Below are 12,239 nucleotides of genomic sequence, written 5' to 3'. Positions count from 1 at the left end.
TCACTCTAGCTTTGTTTAAGAGGTCTTTACCCATTCCTGCATGTAGACTAGGATAATTTTAGAGCACTGAGATAATATGCAAAAACAGCAATCATGTAGGTTTTAAAACTAACTCTGGGATTAAAGAGAAAGTATGAAAACAACTAACTATGTTTTATTGAAGATATATATGAGCATTGTGATCTGACCAAGTTGAAAGACATTCCCAGTCTACTCAAACCCTCACTGGTGCCCAGATGTCTGTGGTTGTTAGTCACCTCTTAAAACAACCTCTTTCTCTTTGCCTAGCCTTAAAATAAAAAGGCCCTGAAATATGCTCTTACTTAAGACAGTACTTTAGGACAATAGTCCACCATCTTCTCAGATTACTGGCTCTCCAGATAAACCTGCTTTCCTCCCACCATTGCTCCTCTCCTGTGTTTGGCTTTTGACAGGTGAGCAGTTGAACTTGGGTTTGATTACAACATCCAGGGTCACTGATCACAGATCACCATAACACATATAATAATAATAAAAATTTTGAAATATTGCAAGGATTATAAAAATGTGACACCAAAACAGAAAATGAGCACATATGTTGGAAAGTATTTGAAGAACATCTAAATATATTAATAGAACAAAAAATCTATAATCCAAAAAAGCATAATTAGAAAATAATCAACATTTTAATAAAGATTAAGAAAAAAGATGTGAAGAAAATATCATACATACCCAATTACAATTTGAAATTATAGAAAATATTTCATCAATGAAGACTAAATTAAAACACAAGAGCTAAAAAACCAACGTAAGCCATAAAAACATAAAAGAGAGGGAAAATGTAAAGAAATGAATAGAAAGCATAAAACCAGTTCAAAAATCATAAATAATTAATTTGTAAAGGTTGAAAATAAATTATAGGTTAAGACTTACTAGAAAAACACATATCAGAGAATGATGGATGAGTAATGGAGGGAAACATGGTTTCCTTAGTAAACACTTCTTGTCTATGCTGCATTCCTTCTTGCTGGTCTTCAAATATTTTTCTGTGCCCTTTTTCCCACACAAAGAACAAACTTAATCTATGCTGGGAAAAATAGTCCAAAAGTTTCATGCTGTCAGTTCATCTAGCTTAATGTCCAGGATTTGATTCTTACACAGCATATTCTGTTAATTGTGCTTTGGTGATACTGCTCTTTCTATAAAATGAAGGTTTGTACAGCCCTGTGTCCAACAAATCTATTTTCCCAATTCATGTTAAAAATGTTAGAGCAAGTTACACCATCAGGTGTAATATTGAAGTCAAATGTTTTCTAATTCCATGTTTAAATCCATCACTATCATTAATCACAAAACCTTACCTTTGCCACAAGTTGTCATTAGTACAATTCCTGGAATTAATCAGCTTCAGTAATGGTCTAGAAAATCACCTTTTAAAAAATGTCTACAATGACTGCCAGTGTTTTTCATCTGGTTTCTTATAGTGCCCAGTAGTTCACCATAGTCTTTAGGAAGACTATTAAAAGTGGCATTCTCCACCTCCAATCATCTAAAAGAAGGTGCTTATTTTCCTTGTTTCATTATTTGGAAATAATTACAAAACTAAAATCTTTATTTCTGGAAATTTCTGAATGGTTGGGTGTCTCCCAACTATATCATGACTTTATCTCTCTGATCCTCACCTTCATGACTAAGATAACTTTGTCTCTGCTTGACAAAGAATGGAAAGAATATATCCATGCTGCACTATTAGAAGAAATGACCTTTACACTCTTAAGCAATGAGAATATCAGTAACATGGATAATAACATATTTGCAATATGACTCATACCAAACCTTCAAATTTTAGTTCTTCTAATGTTGTAAGTGTGGATGGTATGGGTGTATGTACGTGTGTGTGGGAAATCCTGTGAATCAGACATGTATTGAGCTAAAATCAATTCAATGAATACCAGTTCACTAAAAACTAATTGAACAAAATTTTGATTCACCAAAAGTTTGTATATGTTACATGCTTATAAAGTTTACAGATTACTAGATCAACAGGTTTCAAATTGTTTTGAATATCCTTTTGAGGTTTCAATTTCCCAATAGCTCTTTCATCTTAGCAACTGTGTTATATTTGTTCAGTAGCCAAAATTGTCCCTGTTTTATTGAATAAAATGATAATATAAAAGTACGTTTATTTCTGCTTCCAAATACTGAGCATATTTCATATGCTTAAATGACATACTAAGTAGTGTTTCTGTCAAGCAAGCTAAGAAGACAGTAAATAAGAAAAAACAGACATTAAATATTGTGAAAATCTATTGGAGAAAGAAACTTGCTTCATGTATTATCCTTGAATTTCAAAAAATATCTATATAACTCTCATTTCACAATGTCATACTTCCCAAAGTACTGAAAATTATACTCTGGAATTAACTAAATTTTGTTCTGCAGTGGCAAAATAATTTCAGCTATACTAATATTAGTTATATTAAGCTATGTGATGATTTTAAAGAATATCACAGGTAGTAAAATATCCCATGCCACAGTGAATAAGAAAGTAGTTGACAGAGTAATTTTGTGAATAAATTTTTGGTAATGATCATTTTGTAAATTAAAAATAACTAGGCTTTAATCATCAAAAATAATCCAATGTGGAGGTCCTATTTTACCACCCGTAGAGATAAGTAAAGTGAGGCAGAAAGAGTTTAAGTAATTTGCCCAAATGCATTCTTCAAATAATGTGGAAGATTAGAAGCATGCCTTTACAACTTGTACTGTATTGGTACCGGATTTGTGCTGAATTGACTTTCTGTGACTTTTTCTTTCCCTAATTGGTTAGTTCACTAAATGATTTTTTGCAAATTGATTTATCTAAACAATTAGTACATAGTTAAGATTTTTGAACCTATAACGAAAGTAATATCCTATCACACGTTCAGTAAAAGTTTATGGTAGCATATCGTTTTCAATTTTTGAAGCATTTTGTCTATCTATATACCATCCATCTCTCACCAATCTATTATCATTTATCCACTGTATCTAGAATAGTCCAAAGTGAAATAAAGCTTAGGTAGCAATTCCCAGTATCAGTATACGATAGATGGCTCTCCAGATACATCCAGTGAGGTAGGTAGGCGAATTGGAGTCACTGAAGTTCACCTGAGGTTGATTAAGCTCCTGTTTATAATTGTAGATCATATGACTATATAAGCAAACATACCAACACTTTTTCCATATGCCAAATATTAATTCATTATATTTCAATAAAATGCATATATTTTTAAAACAAAACCAACACTTTTATTTTACTAATTAAAATATTTCACTATGGAGAGGCAACTTGGAAAATAGAAATCTCAGCTCAAGGGCAAAGGCAAACTCTCTTGAGAAAGAAGGTAGCCCAGAATCAAAGGCCAACAGCAGGTAAATGCTATGTGAGGGACTTATGGGGAGGGGAGGCTTCAAAACTACTCAGGATTTTGGTTAATGGCTGAAACTTTGGGAGACCTCACAGGTAACCACAGGGCAGGCAGGCCATTCACAAAGTGGGTAGATGTTGATTCCTTCTGCGAATCTTAGATGATGCTCACAGAGCGTCACAGCTCAGGTGGTGTAGTGGGGTGTGCTGTGCTTTCTTTCCGCCTGCTCTCCTGGAAGGGCGGGGCTCGGAACATAAAGCTCTGGCATCAAGGCACGCCTAAGGCTATCAGGGCTAAGAGTGGAGATAGATCTCAGGCCCCAAAACCTGGGGGAAGAGGAAGAGGAACTCTGCCCAGAAAACTTAGCTGGGAGGAGGAGTTGGAAGCACCAGAGGAGGAGGAGCTCTCATTGCTGAGGGATGGGAAGGAAGAACCTCCCAGGGGGTGAGGGTGAGGAGGCACGCATACGGACTGCATGCCAACCAGGCGGGGAAGTACGTCTTGGGACCTCAGGATCAGAAGAGCCTGAGCTGCTCTGAAAGGCCAGCTGTCGTAAGCCAGCGCCATGGGAAAGAGTATTCTCATCAGCTGAACCAGGCGGAGAGCGGCGGCTGAGAAGGGCTGATCTTCGCTGGGTGGAACGGCTCCGGAGGACAGTGCCTGGCGTCATGCTGGTGCTGTGAGGAGCAGGGCTTGACCTTGCTGTGCGGCCGCGAAGGGCAGGGCATGGGGGGTTGCCGCGGCGTTGGAGGGCAGGGCTTGGCCCGGATGCACCTCTGCGGAAAGCAGGGACTGGCGGGGTGGCTCGGCTGCGGAGATCATAGCCCGGCGCGGGTGCACTGCCAAGGCGAGCTGGGCCTGGCTGAGTGGCGCGGCGGGAAAGAGCAGGACCTGGCTGGGTGGTGCAGCGTCGGATGGCAGGGCCTGAACCAGATGCACGTCTGCGGAGAGCAGGACCTGGCGGGGCGATGCGGCTTCGGCAAGCAGGGCTTGGCCCAGATGCATGGCTGAGGAGTGCAGGGCCTGGCTGCGTTGCCTGACTCGACACAGTAGCCCCGGAATGGCAACGGCTGCTGGGCTGGGACCCTGGAGAAGATGGCTGCAAAGGCCCAGGAAACAGACGCCGCCCTGGAGGCCTCTGAGCAGGGACAGTCTGGTCACAGCCAGGCTGCTTCCTATGACGGTTGTTTCCGGGTCTCTTGGTCTGGGCCGGGTGCTCGTCGGCGTGGCCAGTGGCCTTTGGGGGTGGCCCCACAGCGGCCTGGCTGTCCCCGTGGGGCATCACACATCCAAGGACTTGGTGAGGCCTGCGGCAGCCTTGGAGGTCAGAATGCCTCTTCCCCGGCACGGCAGCCATGGAGGGCAGCCGCGGGCCCTCATCCGCCACGAAAATGGCGGCGGCGGTGGCGGCTGCGGTGTTGGAAACAGCAGTGTCGCTCCTCAGGGCGGCGCTGCCCCAGGGAGACGCGCCGCCGGAGACGGTGGGACAGAGGCGGCCAGATCTTGATTCCCGGTCCCACAGCCATCGCCAGAGACAGGGGCAACCTCCTTGTTCTGCCATCCGACCACCGCGCCCTCCTGCTGCATCTGCTCCTTCTCCATGCCTGACTGGGTGGCCATAACGTCAGGTTTTCCCTCAGAGAGCAGGAATGCAGCTGCTAGTCAAAATAACATGTATTTTTTAAAGACCTACAAATGTGTCTACAATTCAGGGCACCATTTTCTTGGTTTCAGTCAGAACATTTCTAATTAAGGCATAGAGAATTGGATGTTTTTCATTTAGGCAGTTACCTCTAGACCCCCAGACGCCATCACAGAGGTTGACACAGATGTAAAATGTGATAGCATGTGCATATTAACAATGGGTAAACACTGGAAGGGCCTAATGAACTATTCCTTTCCCTAATCATCTCTCTCAAGTGTCACAATCCATATACACTCAAATACTCTCTATAATTTCCAGATGTGGTAGATAAATATGGCAAAAGTCTTGCTCTTTGTGACACTGCCTGCATCAAACTCGATCCTTTTTGTTTCATCATAGCTGCATAATGATGCCACCTTCATTTGATTTCTAATGTCTCCTCTTCATTCCTTTCGTTTGCATTGCCTGTGTCTCTACTCCTCCCTTTATTTTCAACCAGTGAACTTTGTTGTCAGTGTGCTTTCTAGCATGTATAAGTAAATATTTTGTTGATTAGCTCAATACGTGTCATGATAGAGAGGAAGCCAGCTGAAGCCATCTGGACGTCCTGGGTCCAGTCTGGACTTGGAGAACTTTTCTGTCTAGATAAAGGATTATAAATGCACCAATCAGCACTCTGTAAAAATGCTCCAATCAGCATTCTGTGTCAAGCTAAAGGATTGTAAACACACCAATCAGCACTCTGTAAAATGGGCTAATCAGCACTCTGTAAATTGGACCAATCAGCACTCTGTAGGATGGACCAATCAGCAGGACATGGGTGGAGACAAGGGACTAAAAGCTGACCACCCCAGACAGCAGCAGCAACCTGCTGGGATCCACTTCCTTTGCTGTGGAAGCTTTGTTCTTTCACTCTTCACAATAAGTCTTGCTGCTACTCACTCTGGTGTCTGCACCACCTTTAAGAGCTGTAACACTCACCACGAAGGTCGGCAGCTTCGTTCTTGAAGTCAGTGAGACCACAAACCCACCTGAAAGATGAAACTCTGGACACATCTGAAGGAACAAACTCGGAACACACCATGTTTAAGAGCTGTAACACTCCCCGGGAAGGTCCACGGCTTCATTCTTGAAGTCAGCGAGATCATGAACCCACTGGAAGGATCCAACTCTGGACACAATAGGATTAATCAGAACCTTAATATGTAGAATGTTAACTTCTGTGTTTTTGATTTCTGCATAGGAGAGAGCCATTCTCATGATTATTTACATAATGGAAGATTCTGTCTTATAGTTCTTAAGGACTAGATTTTCTTCTTGAACTTTAAAAGTAAGGTTTCATCTTGTGAAAAGGCCTGTGAGAGCCACGTGCCAGGGAACTCCAGGTAGCCTCCAGGAGCTAAGAGCAGTCAGCAAGAAAGCAGGGACCTTGGTTCTGCAACTGCAAGGAACTGAATTCTGCCAACAGTTGCATAGTTTTAGAAGAGAACACTGTGCTCTAGAAAGAAGTAATGCCCAATAGAGACATGTATTGCAGCCCTGCAACTCTGAGCAGAGGGCCCAACTAAGGCACATCAGGACTCTCTGACCCACAAAAGTAGAAGATAATCAATAGATGTTATGAAACAATAGACATTTATTTCTCACAGTTCTGGAGACTACAAGTCAGAGATCAAGAGACTAGCATATTTGGAGTCTGGTGAAGGTCTACTTCCTGGTTCAGAGATGGTGCCTCCTGTCATCATATGGTGTAACGGGAGAGCTGGTTTCCTGGGGTTCCTTTTATAAGTGCACTAATCCCATTTATGAGCGTAGGCCCTCATGACCTAAGCACCTGCCAAAGGCCCCACCTCTTAATCCCTTACCTCCTAATACCTAATACTCCTACTACCCAATCATCTTGAGGATTATAATTTCAATATGTAAATATGGGGACATAAACAATTAGAACATAATATGATTATTTTTCATAAACTATATTTTTCTTAACTCTTAATGCTCCACCTGTTTAAAGATTTTGTCAGTTTCCTCTGGTAGTTCTGTGTCACTAGGTCTGAATTTTGCCTACTCCGCCTGAAATCTCTCTGTGTTATTCTTTCCTGTAGATAAATTTTCGGTTTCTTGTTCAGCTTATTTTTTACTAAACTCAGGTTTTAGGAGAGTGCTAAAGAACACATTTCCATAGAACAGGAAAGAAATCTAGTCTTTATTTGTATGGCCATGTGATATAAAGTGTGGCAGGCACCTCTGCTTCCTTCTCTCTGGTCTGCTGCTTCTCTTTCAGATCCTAAGGTTCAGCCTGACCCTGAGGTTATCACACTCCTAGCCATTCTTGAGTCAGAAATTCCCAGTACACACAAGAATAAAAAACCTCTATGGAAATGAGGCTATTATGTATACAATTTTGAGCATCAAGCTCTTCCCAGGATCCCACCTTTCTGATTCTGTTCTCCATGATTTTCTGTAGCCAAGAAGGTAGAAACTATGCACAAATCCCCCTTGCTGAGATGCAGAGCAAGGCCGTGGTTTCACTTACATAGAGTTGCCACATCTCAGGAACCCTTTGTCCCATAGGAATCCGACATCATGGAGCCGGCAGGAGAGCGGAAGGGAAGCCAAAAGCTGTGTTTCCTGCACCTAGAATTCCCCCATTTCCCTTGTCCCTTCCATTCCATCTCCTTCTCTTAAGATCCTTCTGTACCTTCCTACATTAGCTTGGGGTATGCCCCTTGGGTATTTCCAAAAGACATGCTTTAAGAGTGAACTTTAATAGTTTAATGCTAAAAATAAAAATAGAGACATGATAAAAAATAAGACAAAGTAAGAAACAGGCCCTGTAAACATGGATAGTACTTTTAATAAATCTAATTAGCATTTTCTTTTTAAATATCAATATTAAAAATGTTATAACTTTAGATACAGAACTTCTAGATAGAACAAAAATATCACATGAAATATAATCAGTAGTTTACTATCTGGAGAGCTAGTTATTATCTTTACATGAACTGAGAAGGGAAAATTCAGTTAAACCTTCTGTTTTGTTTTGTTTTGTTTTGTTTTATTTTGTTGTTGAAACGAGTCTTGCTCTGTCACCCAGACTGGAGTGCAGTGGTGCGATCTGGGCTCATTGTAACCTCTGCCTCCCAAGTTCAAGTGATTGTCCCCTCTCATCCTCCTGACTAGCTGGGATTATAGGTGTGCACCACCACACCCAGGTAATTTTTGTATTTAGTAGAGACAGGGTTTCAGCACACTGGTCTTGAATTTCCGGTCTCAAGTGATCCACCCACCTCAGCCTCCCAAAGTGCTGGGATGACAGGCATGAGCCACCGCACCTGGCCTGTTAAACCATTTTTTAAGTTCATTTATTATCATTCGCCTTTATCCTTTAAAAGACAAGGATTAATTACCCTCTTATGGAATGACAGTAAAATCTAACATCTTTGTTTTCCCCTTAATATAGAATATCTTAATGCATCAACCTCTATTCAAGTAGATTCAGGAGACATGCAGTCTTTAAAACTGTAGTTCTCTTCTCACATGAAATTAACATGCACACAGACACACACATGCACAGAGTGGGAAGAATATTTCAGAAAGCATACTTTTAATCATTTCATATTGGATTTATCTTTTTAACATATTTACTAATATTTGAAATATAACTTTAGAGCTAAAACCAGTTTATGTTTTCATCATACTTATGCAATGAAAATACATGTAAATCATTTATAATTTATGCAATTTATAATAGAAGTCATAATTAAAAGGCTGTTAGAATTTATTTATAAATTATTGATTTTAATCGTCAATTTAAACCCTCTCCTCCTTCAGCACCTAGTTTTACCACCTACATACATGCTCATTCCAGCTATTCTAAAAATTTTTAAGAAGAATTAAAATACTTTCATTTGTACACCTGAATCTCCATTGTTATATAAAACAAATAAAAATCATTATAGGAATTAGTAAAATATTTTAGTGATAAAGATAAGTAATGATCTGAACTTGATTATTTGGAAAAGATAAGCACAAATTCATTAGGCTTATGACATTTAATGTTTTGTTCCTGTTCTTTTAACAGTTTGAAAAATATATATTTTTATCTGTCTAAAAAATATAAGCTAACATTAAACCCACTATTAATTTAAATTTAAACTAATATCTCCTGATCTTGAAGAGTTAAGCAAATATGTAAACTGATCATTTTTTCTTTTGAAAGGATCTATCAATCGCCATAGCATACTTACTCTTCAACATAATGAACTAGAAATGAGACCTAGCATCTTATCTTTAGTGTTCCTCTGTGTAAATAATTTTTAAAAGTTATTGAAATGTGGGAGAATAAAGAGTGAAGTTTCACTTTATTCATTTCAGACTAAAACATATAAACTAAATTTGGAAATAGCTAATTTTGGATTTGTATTTTTAGAAGACAGAGCAAATGACAGATCAAACAGTGATGCACCTAATCTGTGTTTCTGCCAGTATGACCTTAAGAGGGACATGGCTTGCAAGCATAGGAGAATCTGATGGGTGCTTTCCTGAGATGATTATGGAAATGTTATGTATAAATAAATAATCAGTACATACATTTATAAAGACTTCTAATCAGGGGCTATAGCATGTGTGATTGCAATCATATTCTATTTATTAAGACTTGTTAATGACAATGAGACATGTTTCATAGCTAAGAGTTTTTATTCCAAAGGTTTTTCACATTATTTTATTTTTTTCTTAATTCATTTAATAGTATTGTTCAAACTGATTGCTTTATTTTATTAGATTTGCAGACTGGGGACTTTATTCTTTTTCTAAGTACTAATACTGCTTACTTGTTCAAAAGAAAAATGTTAAATGCAACACAACACAATTTAGGACATGAATTTTAAAAAAATGCAATCAAAAGGCAGAAAGTGATATTCCCTTGAAAGGCCCCAGTGGTAACATAACAGCTGAAACTAGCAACAATTGTGGTTCTAGTTAAGCTCATCTCATAAGCAAAATTACTTTGTGAACATCTATGCTCTAACATAAACCTGAATAAAAATATTTTTCAATATACAGCTGTTACTTACAATAAGATGACTTTTCTAAAAATGAGTTTATAATGCTCTATTTCTTTATGATGTTCAAAAATCTTCAGTTACCCTATTCAAAAACTCGTAATGGAAAATGCCATAGTGTATCAAAGAAATATTAATTTCTCAAGTTATCTAAGACTATCTACTGGGTAACTCTTCATAAAATTGCGAAGTTTCATCTTAAAGTATAATCTACTTTTAGCATCTGTAGAATAACATGCCACTTTGAGTGATAGTTGCTAGACTCAGTAAATATTAAAACAGTACTGGGAAATGTTACCTAATAAGATAGTGTTCTCTAAGCAGAATTTTGAGTGTGCAGCATGGAATGTCTGTTTAAAAGTCCATATATTAAGTTAATGATGCTACGGCTTTTGGCCCATTTATGGAGCCTTTATCAGGAGTTGAAACATAGAGGCTGGCGGCCTCTAACAGACTGGTCTGCTTACAACTTGCAGTGAACTGATAAAGGATAGACTACAAGAGGAAACTTTGAGTGTATTATGTATTTTGCAGAATCACCTATTTCCTTCTTTTTGTTTACTTTTATCATCTGTAAGTGAGAATAAATCCCTATTAAAAAGAATGTGAGAAGATAGAAGGTAATTGCTATGTTTTGAATGTATCCCCCTGCAAAAGCATGTGCCAGAAACCTGATCCCCAATGGAACCATGTTGAGAGGTCGACCCTAATGAGAGGTACTTAGGCCGTGAGAGAGGAGTGAATGGACTGACGCTATTATCTTTGGAGTGGATTCATTATAAAAGAGGAAATTTGCCCCCCCCCACCTTTACATATACCCATTCTCTCTCTCTCTTTCTCTCTCTCTCTCTTCCTTTCTTGCCCTCCCACCACCCACCATGGGATGATACAGCAAGAAGGCCCTCACCAGATGCTGGGCCCTAGGGCCCTGTTTCTTGGGCTTCTCAGCCTCCAGAATTGCAAGAAACAAATTGTTGTTGTTTATAAATTGCTCAATCTTATTTCTATTCTTACAAATTACTCAATCTAGCACAAGGTGGACTAAGGCAATAATTCTATATACTCACAAAGGTTATTTGTAAGGAAGCAAATATGTTCTTAAGACAGAAATTTCAGTAAAATTAAAATGTTATAGGGCATGATGCTAGTTTATCTTCTTATATTAATACAATGAGAATAAGTTATTACATGCTGCAAAATATATTTGGAAAGCAATATATGTGTTGTTATATGATGCACTTTTACTCTGGGCCAAGAAAACTTACCCACCCCATTGGTTTGACCACATGGCTTCCTTTGACCAGTGGAATGCTATTGTGAAAAATATTAACTGAGGCTTTTAATGAATTCAGCCAGTTTAACTTACTACTTGCCCTCTGGTGAATCTACTTGAGAAGAGAACGTCAAAGTGGCCTGGAGCCCGGGTTTCTGCAACAGCAATAATAATGGTCCCCCAAAGTCATCTATGCCCTAGTCTTAAGAATATGTGAATATGTTATCTTGCATGACAAAAACAATTGCAGATGTGATTAAGGATCTTGAAATGATATGATCTTTGATTATGTGGATGGATTCAATGTAATCACAATGTTTATAAGAAAAAAGAAATATACTCAGACAAGGAGAGAGAAAAGAGACACTAAGAAAGGGCTACTAACCAAGGAAGATGGGTAGACTTTAGAGACTGGAAAAGATAGGAAAGTACATTCTCTCTTAGAGGCTCTAGAAATAACACAGCCCTATCAACACTTAGTTTTTAAACCTCTTACTGCCATAACTATCAGATAACAAATTTGCATGCTTTTAAGTCAATAAGTCTGTCGTAACCGGATTTGTTTGTTTGTTTGTTTGTATTTGAGACTGAGTCTCCACTCTGTCACCCAGGCTGGAGTGCAGTCGCGCAGTCCTGGCTTACTGCAACCTCCGCCTCCTGGGTTCAAGTGATTCTCCTGCCTCAGCCTCCTGAGTAGCTAGGATTACAGGCACGTGCCACCACACCCAGCTAATTTTTTTTTTTTTTTTGTATTATTAGTAGATACAGGGTTTCACCATGTTGGTCACGCTGGTCTCAAATTCCTGACCTTGTGATCTGCCCGCCTCAGCCTCCCAAAGTGCTGGGATTACAGGCGTGAGCCACCA

The 12,239-nt window shown here is 39.3% G+C and overlaps 1 pseudogene; it reads right to left on the bottom strand.

The window, feature by feature from the left end:
- Positions 1-3,413: 3,413 nt before the first annotated feature.
- On the bottom strand, positions 3,414-5,009 carry LOC126956301 (EZH inhibitory protein-like; annotated as a pseudogene).
- Positions 5,010-12,239: the final 7,230 nt, after the last annotated feature.

The sequence above is a fragment of the Macaca thibetana genome, chromosome 6 (genome assembly GCF_024542745.1).
Source record: "Macaca thibetana thibetana isolate TM-01 chromosome 6, ASM2454274v1, whole genome shotgun sequence".
Classification (NCBI taxonomy): Eukaryota; Metazoa; Chordata; class Mammalia; order Primates; family Cercopithecidae; genus Macaca; species Macaca thibetana.
The sequence above is the reverse complement of the archived record's forward strand: the minus strand, read 5'-3'. Positions and strand labels throughout refer to the sequence as shown.